This window comes from Pleurodeles waltl, chromosome 4_1, assembly GCF_031143425.1.
Source record: "Pleurodeles waltl isolate 20211129_DDA chromosome 4_1, aPleWal1.hap1.20221129, whole genome shotgun sequence".
Lineage (NCBI taxonomy): Eukaryota > Metazoa > Chordata > Amphibia > Caudata > Salamandridae > Pleurodeles > Pleurodeles waltl.
Genome location: NC_090442.1, coordinates 315045391 through 315072806, shown reverse-complemented (window position 1 = coordinate 315072806; position 27416 = coordinate 315045391).

Sequence of the window (27416 nt, the reverse complement as noted above, 5' to 3'; positions counted from 1 at the left end):
ATGCAGCATCTTCAAGTGGCACTTTACAGTCCAGAAACGAATGGACTTGTTGAGAGGGTAAATCGTATATTCAAGGAGGGTATACAAACTGGCCTTTCAGCTGGCCTTTGTGTAGACAAGTACATCAAAGAGAAAATATGGTGTTACTTGACCACACCACATTCCACCACTGCAGTCACTCCTTTCAGAGTTTTAAGTGGTAATTATACTAATGTATCCATTCTTTCTAATTGGTTGACACCCTCACAAGTCTGATAAAAACACTTCTTTACATGATAAAATAAGGACAAATGTGCAAAATAAACAACATTTGAGCAAGGTCACTTTTGACTACAAAAGGAATGTTAAGACTGTGGGGGTCATTCTGACCCTGGCGGCCGGTGGCCGCCAGGGCCACCGACCACGGGAGCACCGCCAACAGGCTGGCGGTGCTCCCACGAGCATTCTGACCGCGGCGGTTCAGCCGCGGTCAGAAGCGGCAAGTCGGCGGGCTCCCGCCGACTTACCGCTGCTCGGGGGAATCCTTCATGGCGGCGGAGCGCGCTCCGCCGCCATGAGGATTCTGACAGCCCCTACCGCCATCCTGTTCATGGCGGGAAACCCGCCATGAACAGGATGGCGGTAGGGGGTGCCGCGGGGCCCCTGGGGGCCCCTGCCGTGCCCATGCCAATGGCATGGGCACGGCAGGGGCCCCCGTAAGAGGGCCCCGCAAAGTATTTCAGTGTCTGCCATGCAGACACTGAAATACGCGACGGGTGCAAACTGCACCCGTCGCACCCCTGCAACTACGCCGGCTCAATTCTGAGCCGGCGTCCTCGTTGCAGGGGCATTTCCTCTGGGCCGGCGGGCGCTCTTTCGGAGAGCGCCCGCCGGCCCAGAGGAAATGTTAGAATGGCCGCCGCGGTCATTTGGCGGCGGAACCTTGGCGGACGGCCTCCGCCGTCCGCCAAGGTTAAAATCAGGGCCTGTGTATTTTACAGTAGAAAGTTGGGTTCTCATAAAAACCTTAACTAAAGTATAAGAGGAGCTTCTAGGGTTCGACCACCTGTTAAGGTAATAAAAGTCTCCAAATATACCGTACTTCTATTTTGTAAGGGGTGGAGGAACAAGAGCCAGGTCTTACCCATTTTGAATTCTCAGGCAGAAGTAATTTTCCACACACAAGGCAAAGGAGTAATTGATAATGTGTTTAATTTAATGATGATAATGTAAATCATAACAACGGTGTAGTCCATAAAGTCATCCTTCTGTTCTTTTGAGTAGTAACAGTAATGATGTTTATTCCTCTTCACCTGTCAATACTACTAATGCTACTGAATGCGGTGTACCTTCTCAATCATCGGACACTGGAAGAAGCGTGTGGGTCTGGAAGTAATCGAATCAGTATTGAAGCATCTTCTGCAAGAACTCGCTTTGGATGTGCTATAAAGTTACCAAGGACGTTTAGTGACTTGAATGCTCTTTTGAATATAAATATGTAATGTAATTTACCTTTATATTGTCATTTTTGCTTTTCTTTAGGTAGAAGGAGGCGGGGTAATGTAGTGTGTTACCATCTCCTGCATCATCGAGATTCCCGCATGTAAAATCTCAATGATGTGCTCACCTTCATGCTCGAGGAATGTGCTTGTGTTCTGGGTTCCATTATGTTCTATTTATTGTATTCTTTTGGAGGTATTTAATTCTGCTTCCAGAGGGACGTTGACTCATTCATATTAGGTGCTCTAATCCTGTAACTAAGTGGACGTCTCCTGGCCGTGAGCTTAAAGCTTGTAAATGTTTCTAAACTTCCTGGAGTAACCTGTCTTCTTCAGAGACTGAAAGATGGAATGACAGAATGTTAAAGACATTGAGCGACACACATAGATGTGAAATAGAGACAGGGAGAGAGAAAGATAAAGAGAGACAGAGTGAGGGGATGATCACGAAAACACCAAGAAGACAGAGTGAGAGAAAGGGAGAGACGGGGCGCCCAACTAGCTTATTTACTTTTAATTCCATTTACTTTTCCATCTATGTACTCACCGATGTATATGTCTCTGTCTTTATCTGTCTATCTACCTACCTCTATAAATTTCGGTCTCTGACTATATTTATGCTTCTATTTGCATCTGCATATATATATATATATTTATGTACCATCTCCACCTGTATCTCACATCAATATCTATCTGTCTCTGATGCTAGCTGTCTCTGTCCCTCTCTCTCTCTTTTTATATACTTTTGTTTTTCCCTATTCCTGTGTCTTTCTTGCTTTCTCTGAACCACTCACTCTGCCTTGCTAAATATAAATCTGTTTGAATCACAATCCTTCTTAATATCTGCAGAGACAGTTTGACATTGGGCACTATCTGATCCCTGCAATTGTTTAGAGGGCAGTCATTCTGGGTACAATTTTAACTGCATCTGCAAAGACAATTTTTTAGGTTGAGCCTGTGATGCACTTTCACTTGTGAAACACTATTATTTACAATAAAAGGCTTGGAGCCCAACCATCACTTACCATTTGTCAGCTTCAGCGTCACTCTTCTTTGCAGTCTCCTAACTGGCCAGCACAGGCTAAGGGTCACTTTCTTTCCTTTATGAGGAGCTCCAAGTACAGATTGATTCCACTTAATTAGTGCCTGTGCTGTGATTAAGGTACTCTTTCTTTCCCCCCCAACTATGCCTCTGCCCCTGCCTGGTACTTCCCTCCCCCGCAGTTCCATTGTATTGTTTTCCATAACCCCTCCTACTACTACTGTCCGTTATTGCTGCTTCCTTCCCCTCACCCCTTGTGTTATCTTCCCCTCCCACTTTTTGTTTTAACATGTGCAACATAGCTTAGAGTTAACCATGTCATAACACTTTTTTTCTTTTCTTTTCTTGACTTTCAGTCATGTTGCACAGCTTGTGCTATTGTCAACTGTCAGCTAAATATTATATTGGAGGAAGGCTTGGTTTTTAGTGGTCATTCATGGCATTAAGTTCAACAGAATGGCACCTTCAATAGTGAACCTTCAATATAAGCTTAAATATACCTCACATAACTTTAGTACCATCTGTTCTGGAAAATGCACCATTTTAGCACATTTATAAAATATGCTGTCAGGCATAGAAACCTCCAACATTTCCTTTGGGTCAGTTGTAATCATGCATCTGTTGGACTTGGCCCTCTCTGCATGGTCACCCCCAAACCTTTTTCCCTTCTCCCCTTCTGTTTTGCTGAATTTGTTTTTGTTGGCCTTAGGACTCTGTGCACTTTACCACTGCTGGTCAGTGCAAAAGTACCTGTGCCTACTTCCTACACAGTAAATGAGCTTACACCTGACTGGCATATTTTATTTACTGATAAGTCCTTAGTAAAATAGTATACCACATACTATTAATGGGCCTGAAAGCACTTACTGTGTCACACACATAAGTAGCCCTTTCAAATATGTCTCAGGCCTACCATTGAAGCCTGTGTGCAGTTTTAAACTGCCAATTCGACCTGGCAAAATAAAACTTTAGCTAGGCCTAAAACTCACGTTTCCTTAAATATAATTCACCCCTAGGACAGCCTATAGGGCAGAGTACATTGTACTTCAAAGATTTGACATATGCTTTTAAGATTTTCATGTCCTGGTAGTGTAAAACTTGCAAATTCTGGGTAGTGAAAAACATGCAGTTTTAAACTGTTAATTCGACCTGGAAAAATAAGTGACCCCTGGGATTTGTCGATAGGGCATGGGGCATGTACTTTTAAGTCTTCCATGTCCTGGTAGTGAAAACTCATCTTTCACTACTGTGAGGCCCACCTCTCCCACAGAATAACATTAGGTTACCTTATTACATTTAATAAGTGGTATTTTTTGGTTAAGAAAAGGTACAGAATTCATGTTTAGAGTCTAAAGAAAACAAATTTTAAACCCTGTTTAATGGTAAATTCGGATTTTAAGCAATAATTCTGAAAAAGCCAAGTCGGCATTTTCTTGTCCTAACCACCTGGAGACTTTATACTGAGTCACATAACTTGGTGCAGTTGGCCTCCCAAACAGTAACACAAAGAGGGCTAAGTGTTGGCAGGGTGGGTCACCCTGACAGAATGGGATGGGTGGAGCTCTGCACAGCCCCACTTACATTTCAAAAGAGCTGTCTCAGCACACATACACAAAGGACTTCACACTAGCCTTTTGACACCCCAGACATCCTGGAACTAGGGGAGAGAGGAAGGAAAACAGAGAACCATCTGTCGGGGCAAAGCTTCAGAAATGTCTTCCACTTCAAAGCTGATACCAAGTATAAAAACAGGACCATGAGACACAATCGTCAGTTCACTTCTGGACCTGCGGAGGACTCTCAGAGGACTGCCCTGCTGCCTGAGGCCTGCTGTGTACTTCAAAGGGCTGCCCTGTTGCTCCAAGAGGTATGACCTGCTGCCTCAAGCATGCCCTGTGCCCACAGAGGACTGTCCTGCTGCTTTTGACCTGCGGTTTTGTCTGAAACCTATACCACCAGAGTGCCTACAGGGACACAAAAAGCTCTAACACCTTCCACAGTGCACCTTGATCCAGCCTGAAGTGAGTCCTGGCCCTCCAAGCACTGCCCCCAGGCCTGGACCCTTGGACAAGGTACTAAAGGTGCCCAAACAGCCAAACTCCAAACCAGGGACCTACCTGCTTGCAAACTGACCAAAGGTGTATCACCAATCGGCCAGACTTTGCAGTAGCTCCCTATAAGTTCTTGTTGAAAGCAGCAAACCCTGTTCAGCGGCTCCTCTGTGGAAGGGTATGCAGCCTCCTGGAGCCCTCATCAGATACAGCCTCCATCTTCGCCCCACTGGATATCTTTGACTTCTGAAAAAGAGACTTGGGGCCAGATGTATAAAAAGTAGGAACTGCAATTTCCTAATTGCGATTCTTACAGAACCACATTTAGGCAATCACATTTCCTAATATAAGACAACGTACAACTACTGAGTAGTGATTCCTAGTTGGTCGCAAATCAACCTACCTCCTGAATATTAATGAGGCAGGGCACAGTTTTCTACCTATTAGACCTTATTGAAAATATAGGAAGGGTGGCCTGCTGGGGTCAACAGACCACCATGTCTGATTGATTTTCAATAAAGCAATCTTTTTTTTAAAATGCAGACCATTTTCCTTAAAGGAAAATGAGATGTGTTCCAAAAAAGGAAATGAAACATTTAAGTATCATTTTTTAGGAGCAGGCAGTGGTATGTTGGACCACTGCCTACTCTTAAAAAAATATTTGTTTTAATATTCCCAAAAGGGGAAAGAGTCCCACGGGGATCCCTTCCTATTTGCAAATGGGTTACAGCCTCCTTCTAGGTGTCTGTAAAGTACTGAAATTTTTCGAATGGAATTTGGTCGCAAAACATTAATACATCCCTTTCAGATTCGGTATTTGGGAGGGACATCCTAAACACGCCCCTTCCAAATACCTAATCAGTATGTACTTGCAATTCCAAATTGCAATTCTGTAATGTGTTACTATTTTTGGATTCATACATACCTAAATGCTTACTTGCATTCGCAAATGGGCCACCTCTACCCGTTTGGGGCAGAAAAAACGTTTGTACATGTGGCCCTTGGACCGAACAAACATATCTTTACTGCATCTTTGTCCAGCAGCACCCCAACTACAACACCTCCTCCTCAAACACTGCTGGCTACCTTGCCCTGCTGAACTTTACCTTCTCAAACATTTTTCTTTGAAATTTCTACTAAAGGTAAGCTAGGACCAGGACCAATCCACTTCATGTAGCCAAAGCACTCTTTATTGCAGTAGGCCATACTTTTCCATTTTACCCTGATCTCATGCCCACACAGTATTTCTGAGCATGCATAGGGTGCTAGCCAAAAATCCTCTTCTTTTGTTGGATTTCCACTGGGTGCCTCCAACTCACCATTCCTCAACACAGGTCACTGATGGTGATAGTCATATACCAATACAGTGTCTTGCTATGCATCTCTTCCAAACTGCACAGGATCCAAGTATCCATTAACCCTCTGACCAAGATCCCCTTAAAATCACAGTCTCAATGCTCCTTTCTCTGTATAAGTTCACTGGGATTCCACTCTTGCTCCTCAAGGACCTAGGGACACGCATGCTCAAAAATTCTGTAATGTTTTTCCCTGTAGTTTGGCTAATGGTCTCTTTCCTTATTCCTTTTGCCACTGCCACCAACCCCTACTCCTGTGTGGTATTCCCAAGTTGAGTTGTTTAGCTCAATATACCTGGTTTGATTAGACTATAATGCTAGAATTTACTCTCTTGTGAGTAGTTCTTGCATTGCTCAATGGCTTATACTAAGGCTAATGGGAACCTGTAGCTACAAGATCCATCCTTCACACATGTAACTCTTCGCTACATGCTCCTCTGAATGGACATTTGTAAAGCATTATCAGTTACCCAATAAGCATCTCTTGGTGCCTAGAAAGTATCAGGTATGCATGTACTTAATTGACAGTGTCAGATGGAAGAACTTCTCTGAGGCCTTCCTGTGATTGACTTCAGAAAGCAGTGAAAAACTGAAAGAATTCCAAAGTTTAGGGTAAGATGAAAGAATGTTCTGCCTGCAAATGACTACTACTAAAAAATGACATGGGGAATTTTCAGGAGTAAAGAGATTGAGGACACACAAGATCTAAAACTGCATTTGTTGTTGCACAGGAAAATATTTAACCTTTCTTAAGTGGGAGGAAATTGAGACATGAAAAGGTAAATTCAGTAATAGTTTAGCAGTGCAATTATGAATCAACTGAAGCTGAGGAGCAGTACTCTTCAGCACACCAAATAATACTCAGACGCCATTTTCACTGCATGCAAAGACAAGAGACCGAACCACAGCACAGACAGAATCAGAGGAAGAGTGGCAGAATCTTACACTACATGCACAGATGGAAAAGGCATATAAAACTGAGCAAGTTAGACTTGCAGAATATTGCACTACATGCACAGATAGAAAATGCATGTAGAACTAACCAACTTAGACTGTTTAGGGAAGGATAAAGCTACATCAGTAACAACACCCCGGTTTCCAGCTGACTCACATGATGCCTGAGGGATTCCCAGTTCCTTTGCACACCATGATGGAAACAAGATCAGGAAAGGGCTACCAAATAATAGTAGTTCTTTGTTCTTCCTTACAAGGCTTTATAGATTGATTTATCATCCATAAGGCAACTTCCAGAAGAAAGCCCTTAAAATTGTCTGCAGAGGCAGTAGATTGATCAGCAAAGGAGACAACAATCTGCAAATTGTCAACATATAACATAACTTCAAAGCCGTATCTGCGAATAACATGAGGAATGGAGTCATGTATATTGTAAACAAAGTGGGAATCAAGACAAAGCCCTGCTGTACTCCACAGACAAGAGGGTTCAAGCTGGAATGATAAGGCTTCATGATGATGGCTTGCAGGCAATCAGAAAGAAAGGAGGACAAACAATTCAAGGGGTGTTTATGATTCCAAATAGCAAAAAAAGGCTTTCACCGCATTTTTTCTGGAACACAGTATCAAAGATGGCACTCAAATCCAGCAGGATGACTGCAGCACTTTCACTTGGTCGAGCAGTGTTTGGACGTTGTCTATTCCAGCTAGCAATGCCACTTCTGTACCACATAAAGGGCAAACTTCCGTCTGTGTAACATCAAGGCTATGGTTGTTCTCAATAAAAGCTGAATCTAGGAGCTGACCTCATTCACTAGGATCTTAGTAGGATTTGGAGTGAAATTTGGTAGTAGTCTCTGAGCATCAGCAGGTCAGCTCTTTCTTAGTCCACAGAACAACCACGGCAACATTCCAGGAATTAAAAACCACTGTAACCTCAAATGAAGAGTTCCAGAATACAAATTATAGCTGGACATGGGTCAAACGGAGATTCTGATTTCATTTTAAGACTCCATTTTATAATCTTGTCTGATTGAAGCTACTAAAAAGAGTGAAAGCAGTTGAACGAATCAAACCCCAGCTATAAATGGAATCCAAAGAGGAGAAAAGTGGGTCCACAAAATCAAAAGACTGATAAAACATTCAGATCTTCTCTTCAAAGAGCCACATAGCAGCTAAGATGGAGGAACCGGAGAGGTGCGTGGGGTCAAAAGGTTTTTATGTATTAGTTGTATCTATTTGTGTTTTGTTTTGGTAATATGGGTCAAGGTGATTAGTTATTTGTATGTTTTATAGGCCCTGATGAAGTTAAAACGAGGGTACGAAACACGCTGGCTGGGTTTAAATGAAATGAAAGTTTAATAAAGGAAAATACTAAAACATGTTTTAGCATTGGATTGAAGTAATTTTGAACCAGTTTCCTCAAATATTTTGAAAGTGGTAATATGCTCAACAAAGAGAAAATATCGGATCAACAAGTGATCCAAGAAAAGGGCACGTGCTCTCCATGACTGGAAATCTCGAGCAGATTGCAACTGGAGGACTGGGCACAACACCATCTGAATGCACTGTAAATGGACCTGTGCAGCTTAGCCTAACCACTACAGCATGCTTGGTGTTATATGACGTCCAAATGTCCTTTAAGAGTCTTAAAAAGTTGTCTAGTAGTGTTATCTGCAGCTATAATACCCGAAGCACAGTAATCTGCACTAGCGTTCTTGCATAGATTTTTGTAATGCTTTATTTCAGTAGCATACACTTGATTATATCTTCAACTCTTACCTCTTCTCAGTAATCTTCCTGCCACCTTACAACAGTATTGAACTACAGCTTGGTTTTCATTGTACCATGGTTTTAATTGAAGTAACTTTATTTAGTTCAATGGAGGATTTAGAATACATATCTTTTTGCCTTTATTTGGGACAGAAATATGTCGGAAGACCGAAGTCAGTAAAGTGATATCAATTTTAGCCCCATTACTATCAGCGGACCAACTATAGAGCTATCAGTGCCATACTTGGAAGTATGGAATGAAAAACGTATCCCTTAATGATCTGTCCACAGAAGGTCATTCGGGAAAATCAGATTGTACCAAGGTGATTGAGGTAAAAATAGCATCTAAAGTAAATCTGACTGTGTGTGACTGAATCAACAACCCAAGAGAGGCCTGGTATATCAAGAAGTGGCACTAAGGAGCATACCTCGTGAATATACTGTGATTTGAGCTACATATTGAAATCCCCATGTACCACAAAGAAGGAATGTTTTAAAATGAAAGCAGTTAGCAATGCAACAACAGCAGACCCAAATCTGAAATGAGTCCAGAGGGACAATACAAGAAACAATCATTGAGTAGGTGGTTAGACGAACGAGTCTTTTAAAACATCAACATTGACACAAAAGGTAAAATCAAGGTTATCTTTAAAGGGTCCATAGGTGAATCCCAGTGTATAACTGTCAGACCCCATCTTCCCCCCACCTCTATGATTACTTCTATCCCTTCTGAACAATTTAATGTCAGGTGTCTTGTACCTTTCCTACAAATTTAGTAGAACTGTGTAGGTCAACATGACCTTCAGGATATAGGGACTTAGGGCCAGATGTAGGTAGCCTTTTGCGCCTTGCAAACGACAAAAAACACAGTTTGCGAGGCGCAAAAGGCCTTCCGCAATGCAGAGTCACATTTTGCGAGTCGGTAACGACTCGCAAAATGTGATTCCGACTCGCAAATAGGAAGGGGTGTTCCCTTCCTATTTGCGACCGCATCGCGATGTAGAGTTGATTTGTGACCGCGAAAGCGGTCGCAAATCAACTCGCAGTTACCATCCACTTGAAGTGGATGGTAACTCATTCGCAAAAGGGAAGGGGTCCCTATGGGACCCCTTCCCCTTTGTGAATGCAAAAAAAATAAAAAATTCAGAGCAGGCAGTGGTCCTATGGACCACTGCCTACTCTGAAAAAAACAAAAACAAATGGTTTCGGAATTTTTTCTTTTTGCAGCTCGTTTTCCTTTAAGGAAAACGAGCTGCAAAGAGAAAAAAAAAACTGCTTTATTAAAAAAGCAGTCACGGACATGGTGGTCTGCTGTCTCCAGCAGGCCACCATCCCCGTGAGTGCCTAGACTCGCTATGGGGTCGCAAACTGCGACCCACCTCATAAATATTCATGAGGTGGGTCTTTGCGACCCCATAGCGAGTCGCAGAAGGTGTCTGAGACACCTTTCTGCATCTCAGATTGCGAGTTGCAATTTGCGAGTCGATATGACTCGCAATTTGCAACTCGCAATCTGATACCTACCTACATCTGGCCCTTAGTCCATCTACATAATTAGGAAATGTTGACACTATTCCTAGCTAGCTCACAGTGCTTTATCTGAACCCATACCCTTACCAGGGTACCAGATGGTATTAGCAACATCAAACACAACCACCTTGATTCCCAAGGAGATCGTAGAAACAGTGTGACGGGCTGGCTGGAACCCACCCGTACACAAGACCGACTTGTGCTGCCGCTGCCCGTGGTGTGCAGGAACACCACGGGCAGCCACCAATGGGAGGCGAGATGCAGGCTCAATGCGGGAAGGAGGAGGGACAAGAAGGTCAGCGTCTGCAGCGCAGAGGAAGGAGGAGAAAGACGAGGAGCAGAATGACGACGACGAGGGACGAGACGGAGGAGAAAGAGAACTAGAGGACGACGTGGAGAGTTTACAAGACCGGAGGAATTTGGAGGCTGGAGAGTGGCTTCTCCCCAACCGGGGAGAAGAGGACGGCGAAGCGGCAGACAGAGGTCGGAGTACCGCGGCGACCCTGAGAAGCGGAGTGCAGAATCCTGCCACGCTTCTGGAGAAGTGTGGCATACCCAGGTGTATAGAAACGCCGTACTGAGGGAAGGGAGGTCGGGAGGAGTGGATACTGAGAAGAAAGGGGCTTGTGGGCAGAGGTTGGAGAAGGGAAGGGTAAACGAGGGGCGAGCACTGGGGTGAAGAATGTCCACGGGTGGGAAGAGGGGCCTTTTCAGAAAAGTACATATGAGATAATTCAGGTACCAAGCCACAAAAGTCAAAATTAAAGGAAAGCATAAAACAACAGATAACAGGACCACAGAAGCACGAGACCAGGAAGACAGGAGAAGAATAAGGAAAGCCACGGGCAGGAAGGGAAAGAAGAGAAGAGACTAACAGACCAGGAAAGCACAGAATGTAAGAAAAGATAGAGACCAAGTAAGAAGGAAAAAGTATTAAGAAGAGTGAAAGTAAGAAATAGATAGATAAGGAGTGAAACAAATCACATACCGATATTGTTCTTCTTCTCTCCACATGCTCTTCCCGGGAGACCTAAGAGACGGAGAGAACCAAGGGGAAGAATAAGATCCAGGGATCAGAATAACCACAGCAGAGAACGACGCAAAGAGGGAACACCCGCAGGCACAAAATCCAATTACTACTCAACAAACATCACTTACCTACGTGACGGCCGACTCCTGTGTTGTTATTTGCCCCTTGGTACGCCACAAACAGATCTACTCTTTCGTTGTTACTTTGCATGCCCAAGGTAAGCATAAGGAAGATAAGAAAATGGCTTTTCAAACATTTATTGAAACAACCTATTTCTTGTAAAGAAAGCATGACCTGTAATTATTAGGCAGATGAAACCAAGCACTGCAACCAGCATTACGAGAATGTTAAAAAAGATAAACAATTCAACCATGATGTTACTATGTTGTCACACTCCTATCTGCTATTACCTATAGCATCAACAGCATAGTGAGAATACTCTCTGCCAGATCCATTGGGATAGCCAAACCCCCCCCCAAACCTGGGTGATATCTGTCAGGAAGCCTACCAGATGTAGTGCAGGCTATTGTCCTTTGCAGGATGGAGGTCAGAGTCAGCAAGGCTGCATCTCAGTCAAAGTGCACCACATTCCAAGATAATCCCAGCAGAAGTGCTCCTCTGCCAAATGAGGCATAGAAGCAGTTTATACGTTTAAGCATTGTTCATATCACAGTCAAAGGTGCAGATCTGATGCAATGGTTTGTCTGGAGCCTTAGAGCTGCCTCCAGTGGACAATCATGATTCAAGGGCATTGCGTTCCATGTGCCGAGTCTTGAACGGACTGTACAGATCACATGGTAGAAATGATTACTAGGAACAAGCTGCATTTACAGTATCTTTTTAGTAAATTATTTCATAGGTGTAAAAACATTTAAAAAATAACCATAAAAAGAAATCTAAAGCTAGAATGTGCAATCTACCATGGAGACTCAGCGTGGGCCCTGATGTGCTTCGCCACAGGTGGGAATGCAATAGCAAGGCCTGGGCCTGAGGAATGCCTGGGCCAAGCCTTGGTTATGAACAAGTGTTAAAAATTGCCCTTTTTGCAGGGTTATCCCCAAAATGTTTGCCTTCTTCCTCCTAGTTTTCCTGATTTATTTTTGCTGGTTTATTGTCTCTGCGCACTTTACCACTGCTGGTCAGTGCTAAAGTGCAAGTGCACCCTATGTAAATTGTACTGGTGATTGGGTTATCCATGATTGGCATAACTGATTTACACGTAAGTCCCTAGTAAAGTGCACTCGAGATGCCCAGGGCCTGTAAATCAAATGCCACTAGTGGGCCTGCAGCGCTGATTGTGCCACCCACATAAGTAGCCCTGTAAACATGTCTCAGATCTGCCACTGCAGTGTCTGTGTGTGCAGTTTTGCACTGCCAATTCGACCTGGCAAGTGTACCCGCTTGCCAGGCCCCAACCTTCCCTTTTACTACATTTAAGGCATCCATAAGGTAGGCTCTAGGTAGCCTTAAGGGCAGGGTGCAGTGTATGTTAAAGGTGGGATATGTGCTGATGTGTTTTACATGTCCTAAAGAACAAGTTACTTACCTTCGGTAACGCTTTTTCTGGTGGATACACTAGCTACCTGTGGATTCCTCACCTTATGAATTCGATCCTTGCGCCAGCATCCGACGGAAAGTCTTTTTCCTAGCTGTCCACGTTGACGAGGACATCATAATGGCACGGCTCCACATGACTCCGTCTGACGTCAATGTGCCAATAAGAGGTCCTCGTCAGCGTACTGACGTCAGTTTCACCTCATTTTGTTTGTGCCTTTAAGGCGAAAAGGTGAATACTGACCCATCAAAAACCATAAAAAAATATATATATATATGCAGACACAATAACATTGTCCATTAAACTCATATATTTACATAGTCACCTTAAAATACATGTATATACAAATATATGAAGAAACATATTTCCAATTACTGCAAGATAACTGTGAAATCAGGCAGGCAACGGGGAGACGGGAGGGACCGTGAGGAATCCACAGGTAGCTAGTGTATCCACCAGAAAAAGCGTTACTGAAGGTAAGTAACTTGTTCTTCTGATGGATACAACTACCTGTGGATTCCTCACCTTATGAATAGAGTCCCAAGCAGTACCGCACTCGGTGGTGGGTGCCCGCCTGATTACACCAAGAAATCTTGCAATACCGAACGAGCAAAATGACCGTCCCTCCTCACCTCAGAGTCTAAACAATAATGTTTTATGAAGGTATGGAGGGACGCCCAAGTTGCCGCTTTACATATATCTATTAATGGAACTCCTCTCGCTAGGGCCGAGGATGCAGACTTAGCCTTAGTAGAATGGGCCCTGATACCTTCAGGAGGGACTTTCTTCACCAGAGAGTAACAAATCTTAATACACAAGATGACCCACCTGGAGAGTGTTCGTTTCTGGACCGCTCTACCCTTTCGCTGTCCAACATACCCAACGAACAGTTGATCATCTAGGCGAAAGTCCTTAGTCCTCTCCAGGTAGAAACTCAGGGCCCTCTTAGGGTCCAACCTATGGAGCCTCTCTTCATCTTTAGAAGGGTGGGGAGGAGGGTAAAACGCAGGGAGGGTGATAGACTGCCCTATATGAAAAGGGGTGACAACTTTCGGCAGAAAAGCAGCCCTGTTTTTTTGTACCACTTTATCAGGGAAAAACATGGTAAAAGGAGGCTTAACAGAAAGTGCTTGAAGCTCTCCAATTCTCCTGGCAGATGTGATTGCGATTAAGAAAACAGTCTTCAAGACTAAATATCTCAATGGACATGAATGCATGGGCTCAAAAGGCGAACCCATCAAGAACGTCGATACAAGATTTAAGTCCCACTGAGGCATGTGAAAGGGAGTAGGATGAAACCTATTCACCAAACCCTTAAGAAACCTATTTACAATTGGAGACTTAAATAAAGATGGCTGGCCCGGAAGGCAAAGAAACGCCGACAGAGCTGCCAAATATCCCTTAACTGTAGCTATCGCACAGCCTTTCTTTGCCAAACTAAGAGCAAACAAAAGAATATCCGAAAGGTGGGCTTTTAAGGGATCTTTTTGGTTCTCTCCACACCAAAGCACAAATTTTGCCCACCTACCGGCATAAATAGATTTAGTGGAGTGTCGCCTGGACGATAGAATAACATCCACTACATCTGGTGGGAGAGAAAAGGAACTCAGGTTGCCCCGTTCAATCTCCAGGCATGAAGGTGCAGGCTCTGGAGGTGGGGGTGTAAAACCTGCCCCTGCGATTGTGAGAGGAGGTCTACCCTGAGAGGGAGACGGAGCGGAGGGCACTGAGAGAGTTGAAGCAGGTCTGTATACCATACCCTTCTCGGCCAGTCCAGAGCCACCAAGATGACCCGGGCCCGGTCTTGACGAATCTTCCTCAGAACTCGAGGAATCAAGGGTATGGTAGGAAACGCATAAAGCAACTGGCCGCTCCAGGACATTTGAAACGCGTCCCCCAACGCCCCTTGCATCGGATACTGGAGGCTGCAAAATAACGGGCAATGCACGTTCTCTCGAGTGGTGAATAAATCCACCCGAGGAGTACCCCACATCCCAAAGATGTGGAGGACTAGATCCGGATGGAGACGCCACTCGTGATCTATTGAGAAGTGACGACTGAGACCGTCTGCTCGTACATTCAGTACCCCGGCCAAATGATTTGCTATTAAGCAAATCTGATGGTCCTGAGCCCAGGACCAGAGTCGCAGGGCTTCTCTGCAGAGAAGGTACGACCCTACTCCTCCCTGCTTGTTTATATACCACATCGCGGTAGTGTTGTCCATCAGGACCTGAACTGACTGACCGCGAAGGGAAGGGAGGAAGACCTTGAGCGCCAAACGTACTGCCCGCAATTCCAACAGATTGATATGCAACATCTGTTCCGCTGGAGACCAATGACCCTTGATCTCCAGGTCCCCCAGATGAGCTCCCCACCCTAGTGTGGAAGCATCCGAAATCACTGTGGCCACTGGAGGAGGCAGTGAAAACGGTTTTCCTTGGGAAAGGTTGCCGTCCTCTGCCCACCAAAGAAGATCCGCTACAGCGTCCTTGGAGATCTTTATTGAATCCCTGAGATCTCCTTTGTGCTGGAACCACTGCCTGCGGAGGCACCACTGAAGGGCTCTCATATGCCAGCGAGCATGAGTGACCAACAGAATGCAAGAAGCAAACAGACCTAGCAGGCGTAAGACCTTGAGGACTGGAACTGCCGCTCCAACTTGAAACAACGGAATCAGCGCCCGAATGTCCGAACCCGCTGAGGCGGGGGGTAGGCCCGAAACATTGTTGTGTCCAGTACTGCCCCTATGAACAGGAGGCGTTGAGAGGGCTCTAGGTGAGATTTGGGCACATTTACACAAAAACCCAGATCGAACAACAACTGGGTTGTTATTCACAGATGAGACAACACAAGCTCTGGAGACTTGGCTTTGATCAACCAATCGTCCAGGTAGGGAAAAACTGCTACTTCCCTCCTTCTGAGATGTGCTGCAACAACTGACATCACCTTCGTGAAAACCCGAGGTGCTGAAGTAAGTCCAAAAGGAAGGACAGCAAACTGGTAGTGTTGCGTTCCGACCACAAAACGGAGATACTTCCTGTGCGACTTGATTATCGGAACATGAAAGTACGCGTCCTGCAAGTCGACAGACACCATCCAGTCTCCTTCGTTCAACGCCAATAGCACCTGCGCTAGGGTCAGCATTTTGAATTTTTCCTGCTTGAGGAACAAATTCAAAATCCTCAAGTCTAGGATCGGCCGTAACCGACCGTCCACTTTGGGAATCAAGAAATATCTTGAATAACACCCCTGACCTCTTTCCTGCAACGGCACCAACTCTATAGCGCCCTTTGCCAACATGGTGACAACCTCCTGTTGCAACAACAGAAGATGGTCTTCTGAACAAAAGGAGGGAAGGGAGGTGGGAACTCCTGAAATGGGAGAGCATAGCCCTTTTCTACAATTTCTAGCACCCACAAGTCTGTTGTAATTGACCTCCATTTCTGCAGAAAAAGACTCAATCTTCCCCCTACAGGATAAAGTGGGGAAAACTAGGGCTGCTTCTGCTGTTGTCCACCAGAGGAGGATGAAGAAGAAGAGAGCTGCTGGGCTGGACCTCTAGCCCTACCCCTACCCCTATCCCGCCCTCTAAAGGCACGATAGAGCGGATTGGCAGGTTGCTGGGTGTAAGACTGTGACCTCCGAAAGGCAGAACCTCGAATGAACCCTCGAAACCTGCAAAAGGGTCTATAAGGCGTTGTAGTAGAGGTCTGTAATCCCAGGGATTTATCTGTAGCCCGACAGTCCTTAAACCGTTCAAGGGCAGAGTCTGCCTTGTCCCCAAACAGCTTTTCCCCATCAAATGGAAGGTCCATTAAGGTGGATTGTACGTCTGAAGAAAATCCAGAGGACCTTAGCCAGGCATGCCTCCTTGTAGCCACCGATGTTCCCATGGCCCTGGCAATGGAATCTGAGGTATCCAGGCCAGATTGTATAATCTGTTGTGCAGCAGCCTGCGCATCCAAGAAAAGGGACTCAAACGATTTCTGCATCTCCTGTGGCAGATCCTTCGCCATTTCTCTAGCAGAGTCCATAAGGGCATAACGTATCTGCCCAGCACGCAGGTAGAATTAGTAGCTTTAAGGGCCATGCTGCAAAATGAAAAGATCTTCTTTGAAGACTGTTCCATCCTCTTGGATTCCCTATCAGTCGGGACACCAGGGAATGTTCCAGGGGCAGTCTTCGCAGAACATGACGCCTGAACTACCAAGCTTTCCGGAGTCGGGTCCCGTGACAGAAAAAACGGATCTCCTGGAGCACTTGTATGTCTCCTCGCCACTGCCCTGTTCACAGCAGGAGTTGTTACTGGCTTTTTCCACAAGTCCAAAATAGGCTCAGTCAAAGCCTCATTAAAAGGTAGCAAAGGGTCAGCACTGGATGAAGAGGGGTGAAGTACCTCTGTGAGCAGGTTAGTTTTTACTTCTGCCACAGACAGAGGCAAATCCAGGTACTCAGCTGCCTTCCTCACCACTGCATGGAAGGAAGCGGCCTCTTCAGTAAACTCCCCCGGAGACGCAATGTCCCACTCCGGGGAAGTATCCAAACCACTTGCAGTGGCAAGACCCTGGAACTCATCTGAAGGTTCGATCTTGCCTTCTTCAAGTTGCCTATACTCCTCCTCCTCCAGAAGTGTCAATGCCTTTCTCCGAGATCTAAGATGTGTTTCTAGGGCCGGCGTCGACAAATAATCCATTGACGCCGACGATCTCGCCCGAACAGGACCAGGAAGGCTTCTAGGTTCATCCGGCGCCGATGCCGGTGCCGACACGGAGTCGGCTGATGACCTTCTCGGAGTCGGTTGGCCGGAAGGCGATGGAGCCGGTCTGGAGGGAGACATCAACGACGCTGGATGGCGCGGAGAAGGAGTCGGTTGACGTGCAGGCGGATCCACAGTCACAGGTGGAGGACTCCTGCCAGGGGAGACCCTAGGCGCCGAACCACCAGTCTCTGTAGGGCAGAAGGGCATGAATGGAGCAGCCCTGCATGACGCCGACGAGCCCAAATTGAACGCCAATGGCCCCGTGGGACCCGCCGGTGCACCAGCAGGGGCCATGGATTGAAAGACGGCATACATCGCATTAAAAAATGCGTCCGGATCCGTCCCTGGAGCCGGGAAAGCCGGGTACTGTTGTGCAGATGTTTGCTGAACATCAGGATCCCTCGACGCCGGAGAAAACTGAGGACTACGTTGAGTGACCTCAAAAACTGAAGGCGCCGGTGACAACTCCGGACTCTCCTGCTGAGGCGTGACAGTAGGACTCATCTCCCATGTCTTCTGGCGTCGTGAAGATCGAGACCTCGACCTCGATCGGCTCCGCTCCGAACGGCGCCGAGAGGCCTGACGGCGCAGAGAGTCATGATGACGCCGCTTCTTATGCTTTTTGGGAGAAGCATGGGAGGAATCCTTTTTATGAGCCTTCTTCTCAGCTTTAGCCAAGAAGAGCTTTGCCTCACGCTCCTTCAGAGCTTTTGGATTCATGCTCTGACACGAAGAGCAACCTTCCACATCATGCTCCGAACTAAGGCACCAAATACAGTCCGAGTGGGGGTCGGTCACTGACATCCGACCCCTGCATTCCCTACACGGCTTAAAACTGGACTTTTTCGGAGGCGACATTGTAACCACCAAAAATCGTTACAGTTAACAACGAGCCAGGAAGAAAAACCGTTGGCATCGAAGGCACGGAAAAAAGGAAAAACTGACATCAGTACGCCGACGAGGACCTCTTATTGGTACGTTGACGTCAGACGGAGTCACGTGGAGCCGTGCCATTATGACGTCCTCGTCGACGTGGGCAGCTAGGAAGAAGACATTCCGTCGGATGCTGGCGCAAGGATTGAATTCATAAGGTGAGGAATCCACAGGTAGTTGTATCCATCAGAAAGTGAAATACTGCCAAATTCGGTTTTCACTGTTGCAAGGCCTATCTTTCTCATAGGTTAACATTAGGTCTGCCTTTAATTATCCTTAAAGTGCAGTTTCCCTTTGAGAGTAACTAGAGATGTGGAGTTTGGTGTCTCTGAACTCACAGTTTAACCTGTTCTGTGCCTACAGTTCCCCTGTGCCTTGGACGAGATCATCTCGTCCATGGCACAAGGGAACTTGAGGGCGCGCTAGCGCGCCCCCCGTGCACCCCCTTCCCCCCCCAAGTCGGGGATGGAAGGGGAAGACCTTCCCCTTCCACCCCCGACCCCCCCCAACCCCCCCTGTGACGTCAGCGCGTGAGCGCGCGCTGATTTGTCACAGGGGCCTCCCCCATCGCGCTGGAAGCTCTGCTTCCAGCGTGATTGAAAGAGAAATGCAAAAGCATTTATCTTTCAATCACTGGGGGAGGCCCGGAGGGGCTTCAAAGGGAAGGAAAAGTATTTCCTTCCCTTTGAAGTCTCTCCGAGGGTTTCAAAAGCCGGATTGCTTGCAATCCGGCTTTTGAAACCCAACTAGACACCAGGGATATTTATTTTTTTACTGCAATTCACATAAGGGAGCGACCCCTTGGGCAAGGGTCGCTCCCATGGGGGGCATTTTTTGGGAAGGCCTTTTCTGCCCCCCCTGGGGGCAGAAACCTCTAGGCACCAGGGATCATTTTTTTTTTGTTTGGTTTTTTTTATGTTTCATTTTATTTTTTTAGGTGGGGAGCGACCCCTTAGGCAAGGGTCGCTCCCCTTGGGGGAAAATTATATTTAGGCCATTTCTGCCCCCCTTGGGGGCAGATTGGCCTATTTTGATGAGGCCAATCTGCCCCCAAGGGGGGCAGAAACCACTAGACACCAGGGAGTTTTTTCTTTGCGTGAATTTCACGCAAGGGGAGCGACTCCTTAGGCAAGGGCCGCTCCCTGGGGGAGAAATTTATATTAGTTTTTTTGTGTTTGTTTGTTTTTTTAGAGATGGGGAGCGACCCATCAGGCAAGGGTCGCTCCCCAGGGGGGCAAATTGTATTTAGACCATTTCTGCCCCCCTGGGGGCAGATTGGCAGAGTTTAGGTCAATCTGCCCCAGAAACCACTAGGCACTGGGGATTTGTTTTTTGGCGCCAATGTCACGCAGGGGGAGCGACCCCGTAGGCAAGGGTCGCTCCAGGGGAGGGGGGGGGGCAAATTTATTTTAGGCCATTTCTGCCCCCCTGGGGGCAGATCAGCATATTATTAGGCCGATCTGCCCCCGGGGGGGGCAGAAACCTTTAGGCGCCAGGGGAATTTATCTTTTTTTCTTTTTTTGTTTGTTTGTTTTTTTAGAGATGGGGAGCGACCCATCAGGCAAGGGTCGCTCCCCTGGGGGGTAAATTGTATTTAGGCCATTTCTGCCCCCCTTGGGGGCAGATTGGCCTATTTTAGATCAATCTGCCCCCAAGGGGGCAGAAACCGCTAGGCACCGGGGATTTGTTTTTTGGCGCCAATGTCACGCAGGGGGAGCGACCCCGTAGGCAAGGGTCGCTCCCGGGGGGGGTGGGGGTTGGGGGGGGAGAAATGTATTTTAGGCCATTTCTGCCCCCCCTGGGGAGGGATCGGCCTATTATTAGGCCGATCTGCCCCCGGGGGGGCCAGAAACCTCTAGGCGCCAGGGCATTTTCTTTTTTTTTTGTGGTTTTTTTTTTGTTTGTTTGTTTTTTTAGAGCTGGGGAGCGACCCATCAGGCAAGGGTCGCTCCCCAGGGGGGCAAATTGTATTTAGGCCATTTCTGCCCCCCTTGGGGGCAGATTGGCTGATTTTAGGTCAATCTGCCCCCAAGGGGGCAGAAACCTCTAGGCGCCAGGGGAAATTTTATTCTTTTTTTTGTTGTTTTTTTAGAGATGGGGAGCGACCCATCAGGCAAGGGTCGCTCCCCTGGGGGGCAAATTGTATTTAGGAAATTTCTGCCCCCCTTGGGGGCAGATTGGCCGATTTTAGGTCAATCTGCCCCCAAGGGGGCAGAAACCGCTAGGCACCGGGGATTTGTTTTTTGGTGCCAATGTCACGCAGGGGGAGCGACCCCGTAGACAAGGGTCGCTCCGGGGGGTGGGGGTGGGTTGGGGTGGAGAAATTTATTTTAGGCCATTTCTGCCCCCGGGGGGGGGGGCAGAAATCTCTAGGCGCCAGGGCAGATTTTTTTTTTGTGTTTTTTTTTTTGTTTTGTTTTTTTAGAGATGGGGAGCGACCCATCAGGCAAGGGTCGCTCCCCAGGGGCGGCAAATTGTATTTAGACCATTTCTGCCTCCCGGGGGGCAGATTGGCAGAGTTTAGGTCAATCTGCCCCCAAGGGGGCAGAAACCACTAGGCACCGGGGATTTGTTTTTTGGCGCCAATGTCACGCAGGGGGAGCGACCCCGTAGGCAAGGGTCGCTCCGGGGGGGGGGAGGGGTTGGGGTGGAGAAATTTATTTTAGGCCATTTCTGCCCCCCCTGGGGCGGGATCGGCCTATTATTAGGCCGATCTGCCCCCGGAGGGGGGGGGGGGCAGAAACCTCTAGGCGCTAGGGCAATTTTTTTTTTTTGTGTATATTTTTTTTTTTTTTGTTTTTTTAGAGATGGGGAGCGACCCACCAGGCAAGGGTCGCTCCCCAGGGGGGCAAATTGTATTTAGACCATTTCTGCCCCCCTGGGGAGGGATCGGCCTATTATTAGGCCGATCTGCCCCCGGGGGGGCCAGAAACCTCTAGGCGCCAGGGCATTTTCTTTTTTTTTTTTGGTTTTTTTTTTGTTTGTTTGTTTTTTTAGAGCTGGGGAGCGACCCATCAGGCAAGGGTCGCTCCCCAGGGGGGCAAATTGTATTTAGGCCATTTCTGCCCCCCTTGGGGGCAGATTGGCTGATTTTAGGTCAATCTGCCCCCAAGGGGGCAGAAACCTCTAGGCGCCAGGGGAAATTTTATTCTTTTTTTTGTTGTTTTTTTAGAGATGGGGAGCGACCCATCAGGCAAGGGTCGCTCCCCTGGGGGGCAAATTGTATTTAGGAAATTTCTGCCCCCCTTGGGGGCAGATTGGCCGATTTTAGGTCAATCTGCCCCCAAGGGGGCAGAAACCGCTAGGCACCGGGGATTTGTTTTTTGGTGCCAATGTCACGCAGGGGGAGCGACCCCGTAGACAAGGGTCGCTCCGGGGGGTGGGGGTGGGTTGGGGGGGAGAAATTTATTTTAGGCCATTTCTGCCCCCGGGGGGGGGGGGGCAGAAATCTCTAGGCGCCAGGGCAGATTTTTTTTTTGTGTTTTTTTTTTTTTGTTTGTTTTTTTAGAGATGGGGAGCGACCCATCAGGCAAGGGTCGCTCCCCAGGGGCGGCAAATTGTATTTAGACCATTTCTGCCTCCCGGGGGGCAGATTGGCAGAGTTTAGGTCAATCTGCCCCCAAGGGGGCAGAAACCACTAGGCACCGGGGATTTGTTTTTTGGCGCCAATGTCACGCAGGGGGAGCGACCCCGTAGGCAAGGGTCGCTCCGGGGGGGGGAGGGGTTGGGGTGGAGAAATTTATTTTAGGCCATTTCTGCCCCCCCTGGGGCGGGATCGGCCTATTATTAGGCCGATCTGCCCCCGGAGGGGGGGGGGGGGCAGAAACCTCTAGGCGCTAGGGCAATTTTTTTTTTTTGTGTATATTTTTTGTTTTTTTGTTTTTTTAGAGATGGGGAGCGACCCACCAGGCAAGGGTCGCTCCCCAGGGGGGCAAATTGTATTTAGACCATTTCTGCCCCCCTGGGGGCAGATTGGCAGAGTTTAGGTTAGGCAAGGGTTGCTCCCGGGGGGAGGGGGGGGGAAATTTATTTTAGGCCATTTCTGCCCCCCCCCCCCGGGGCCGGCTGAGCTACAGGCCAAACTCCACAGGTAGGCACCTTGCAAAAAACACCTCTGTTTTCTGTGAAAAAATATGTTGTGTCCACATTGTGTTTTGGGCCATTTCCTTTCGTGGGCACTAGGCCTACCCACAGAAGTGAGGTACCATTTTTATCGAGAGACTTAGGGGAACACTGGGTGGAAGGAAATTTGTGGCTCCTCTCAGATTCCAGAACTTTCTATCACCGAAATTAGAGGAAAAAGTGTTTTTTGGGCCAAATTTTGATGTTTGCAAAGGATTCTGGGTAACATAACCTGGTCAGAGACCCGCAAGTCACCCCATCTTGGATTCCCCTGGGTTTCTAGTTTTCAAAAATGCGCTGGTTTGCTAGGTTTCCCCAGGTGCCGGCTGAGCTACAGGCCAAAATCCACAGGTAGGCACTGCTTTTTATAAAAAAATGTGATGTGTCCACGTTGTGTTTTGGGCCCTTTCCTTTCGTGGGCGCTAGTCCTACCCACACAAGTGAGGTATCATTTTTATCGGGAGACTTGGGGGAACGCTGGGTGGAAGGAAATTTGTGGCTCCTCTTAGATGCCAGAACTTTCTGCCACAGAAATGTGAGGAACATGTGTTTTTTTAGCCAAATTTTGAGGTTTGCAAAGGATTCTGGGTAACAGAACCTGATCCGAGCCCGCAAGTCACCCCTCCTTAGATTCCCCTAGGTCTCTAGTTTTCAGAAATGCACAGGTTTGGTAGGTTTCCCTAGGTGCCGGCTGAGCTAGAGGCCAAAATCTACAGGAAAGGCACTTCGCAAAAAACACCTCTGTTTACTTCCAAAAATTTGGATGTGTCCACGTTGCGCTTTGGGGCGTTTCCTGTCGCGGGCGCTAGGCCTACCCACACAAGTGAGGTATCATTTTTATCGGGAGACTTGGGGGAACGCTGGGTGGAAGGAAATTTGTGGCTCCTCTCAGATTCCAGAACTTTCTGCCACAGAAATGTGAGGAACATGTGTTTTTTTAGCCAAATTTTGAGGTTTGCAAAGGATTCTGGGTAACAGAACCTGGTCCGAGCCCCGCAAGTCACCCCATCTTGGATTCCCCTAGGTCTCTAGTTTTCAGAAATGCACAGGTTTGGTAGGTTTCCCTAGGTGCCGGCTGAGCTAGAGGCCAAAATCTACAGGTAGGCACTTCGCAAAAAACACCTCTGTTTTCTTCCAAAAAATTGGATGTGTCCACGTTGCGCTTTGGGGCGTTTCCTGTCGCGGGTGCTAGGCCTACCCACACAAGTGAGGTATCATTTTTATCGGGAGACTTGGGGGAACGCTGGGTGGAAGGAAATTTGTGGCTCCTCTCAGATTCCAGAACTTTCTGCCACAGAAATGTGAGGAACATGTGTTTTTTTAGCCAAATTTTGAGGTTTGCAAAGGATTCTGGGTAACAGAACCTGGTCCGAGCCCCGCAAGTCACCCCATCTTGGATTCCCCTAGGTCTCTAGTTTTCAGAAATGCACAGGTTTGGTAGGATTCCCTAGGTGCCGGCTGAGCTAGAGGCCAAAATCTACAGGTAGGCACTTCGCAAAAAACACCTCTGTTTTCTTCCAAAAATTTGGATGTGTCCACGTTGCGCTTTGGGGCGTTTCCTGTCGCGGGCGCTAGGCCTACCCACACAAGTGAGGTATCATTTTTATCGGGAGACTTGGGGGAACGCTGGGTGGAAGGAAATTTGTGGCTCCTCTCAGATTCCAGAACTTTCTGCCACAGAAATGTGAGGAACATGTGTTTTTTTAGCCAAATTTTGAGGTTTGCAAAGGATTCTGGGTAACAGAACCTGGTCCGAGCCCCGCAAGTCACCCCATCTTGGATTCCCCTAGGTCTCTAGTTTTCAGAAATGCACAGGTTTGGTAGGATTCCCTAGGTGCCGGCTGAGCTAGAGGCCAAAATCTACAGGTAGGCACTTCGCAAAAAACACCTCTGTTTTCTTCCAAAAATTTGGATGTGTCCACGTTGCGCTTTGGGGCGTTTCCTGTCGCGGGCGCTAGGCCTACCCACACAAGTGAGGTATCATTTTTATCGGGAGACTTGGGGGAACGCTGGGTGGAAGGAAATTTGTGGCTCGTCTCAGATTCCAGAACTTTCTGCCACAGAAATGTGAGGAACATGTGTTTTTTAGCCAAATTTTGAGGTTTGCAAAGGATTCTGGGTAACAGAACCTGGTCCGAGCCCCGCAAGTCACCCCATCTTGGATTCCCCTAGGTCTCTAGTTTTCAGAAATGCACAGGTTTGGTAGGTTTCCCTAGGTGGCGGCTGAGCTAGAGGCCAAAATCTACAGGTAGGCACTTCGCAAAAAACACCTCTGTTTTCTTCCAAAAAATTGGATGTGTCCACGTTGCGCTTTGGGGCGTTTCCTGTCGCGGGCGCTAGGCCTACCCACACAAGTGAGGTATCATTTTTATCGGGAGACTTGGGGGAACGCTGGGTGGAAGGAAATTTGTGGCTCCTCTCAGATTCCAGAACTTTCTGCCACAGAAATGTGAGGAACATGTGTTTTTTTAGCCAAATTTTGAGGTTTGCAAAGGATTCTGGGTAACAGAACCTGGTCAGAGCCCCGCAAGTCACCCCATCTTGGATTCCCCTAGGTCTCTAGTTTTCAGAAATGCACAGGTTTGGTAAGTTTCCCTAGGTGCCGGCTGAGCTAGAGGCCAAAATCTACAGGTAGGCACTTCGCAAAAAACACCTCTGTTTTCTTCCAAAAATTTGGATGTGTCCACGTTGCACTTTGGGGTGTTTCCTGTCGCGGGCGCTAGGCCTACCCACACAAGTGAGGTATCATTTTTATCGGGAGACTTGGGGGAACGCTGGGTAGAAGCAAATTTGTGGCTCCTCTCAGATTCCAGAACTTTCTGCCACAGAAATGTGAGGAACATGTGTTTTTTTAGCCAAATTTTGAGGTTTGCAAAGGATTCTGGGTAACAGAACCTGGTCCGAGCCCCGCAAGTCACCCCATCTTGGATTCCCCTAGGTCTCTAGTTTTCAGAAATGCACAGGTTTGGTAGGTTTCCCTAGGTGCCGGCTGAGCTAGAGGCCAAAATCTACAGGTAGGCACTTCGCAAAAAACACCTCTGTTTTCTTCCAAAAAATTGGATGTGTCCACGTTGCGCTTTGGGGCGTTTCCTGTCGCGGGCGCTAGGCCTACCCACACAAGTGAGGTATCATTTTTATCGGGAGACTTGGGGGAACGCTGGGTGGAAGGAAATTTGTGGCTCCTCTCAGATTCCAGAACTTTCTGCCACAGAAATGTGAGGAACATGTGTTTTTTTAGCCAAATTTTGAGGTTTGCAAAGGATTCTGGGTAACAGAACCTGGTCCGAGCCCCGCAAGTCACCCCATCTTGGATTCCCCTAGGTCTCTAGTTTTCAGAAATGCACAGGTTCGGTAGGTTTCCCTAGGTGCCGGCTGAGCTAGAGGCCAAAATCTACAGGTAGGCACTTCGCAAAAAACACCTCTGTTTTCTTCCAAAAATGTGGATGTGTCCACGTTGCGCTGTGGGGCGTTTCCTGTCGCGGGCGCTAGGCCTACCCACACAAGTGAGGTATCATTTTTATCGGGAGACTTGGGGGAACGCTGGGTGGAAGGAAATTTGTGGCTCCTCTCAGATTCCAGAACTTTCTGCCACAGAAATGTGAGGAACATGTGTTTTTTTAGCCAAATTTTGAGGTTTGCAAAGGATTCTGGGTAACAGAACCTGGTCAGAGCCCCGCAAGTCACCCCATCTTGGATTCCCCTAGGTCTCTAGTTTTCAGAAATGCACAGGTTTGGTAAGTTTCCCTAGGTGCCGGCTGAGCTAGAGGCCAAAATCTACAGGTAGGCACTTCGCAAAAAACACCTCTGTTTTCTTCCAAAAATTTGGATGTGTCCACGTTGCACTTTGGGGTGTTTCCTGTCGCGGGCGCTAGGCCTACCCACACAAGTGAGGTATCATTTTTATCGGGAGACTTGGGGGAACGCTGGGTAGAAGGAAATTTGTGGCTCCTCTCAGATTCCAGAACTTTCTGCCACAGAAATGTGAGGAACATGTGTTTTTTTAGCCAAATTTTGAGGTTTGCAAAGGATTCTGGGTAACAGAACCTGGTCCGAGCCCCGCAAGTCACCCCATCTTGGATTCCCCTAGGTCTCTAGTTTTCAGAAATGCACAGGTTCGGTAGGTTTCCCTAGGTGCCGGCTGAGCTAGAGGCCAAAATCTACAGGTAGGCACTTCGCAAAAAACACCTCTGTTTTCTTCCAAAAATTTGGATGTGTCCACGTTGCGCTGTGGGGCGTTTCCTGTCGCGGGCGCTAGGCCTACCCACACAAGTGAGGTATCATTTTTATCGGGAGACTTGGGGGAACGCTGGGTGGAAGGAAATTTGTGGCTCCTCTCAGATTCCAGAACTTTCTGCCACAGAAATGTGAGGAACATGTGTTTTTTTAGCCAAATTTTGAGGTTTGCAAAGGATTCTGGGTAACAGAACCTGGTCAGAGCCCCGCAAGTCACCCCATCTTGGATTCCCCTAGGTCTCTAGTTTTCAGAAAGGCACAGGTTGGGTAAGTTTCCCTAGGTGCCGGCTGAGCTAGAGGCCAAAATCTACAGGTAGGCACTTCTCAAAAAACACCTCTGTTTTCTTCCAAAAATTTGGATGTGTCCACGTTGCACTTTGGGGTGTTTCCTGTCGCGGGCGCTAGGCCTACCCACACAAGTGAGGTATCATTTTTATTGGGAGACTTGGGGGAACGCTGGGTAGAAGGAAATTTGTGGCTCCTCTCAGATTCTAGAACTTTCTGCCACAGAAATGTGAGGAACATGTGTTTTTTTAGCCAAATTTTGAGGTTTGCAAAGGATTCTGGGTAACAGAACCTGGTCCGAGCCCCGCAAGTCACCCCA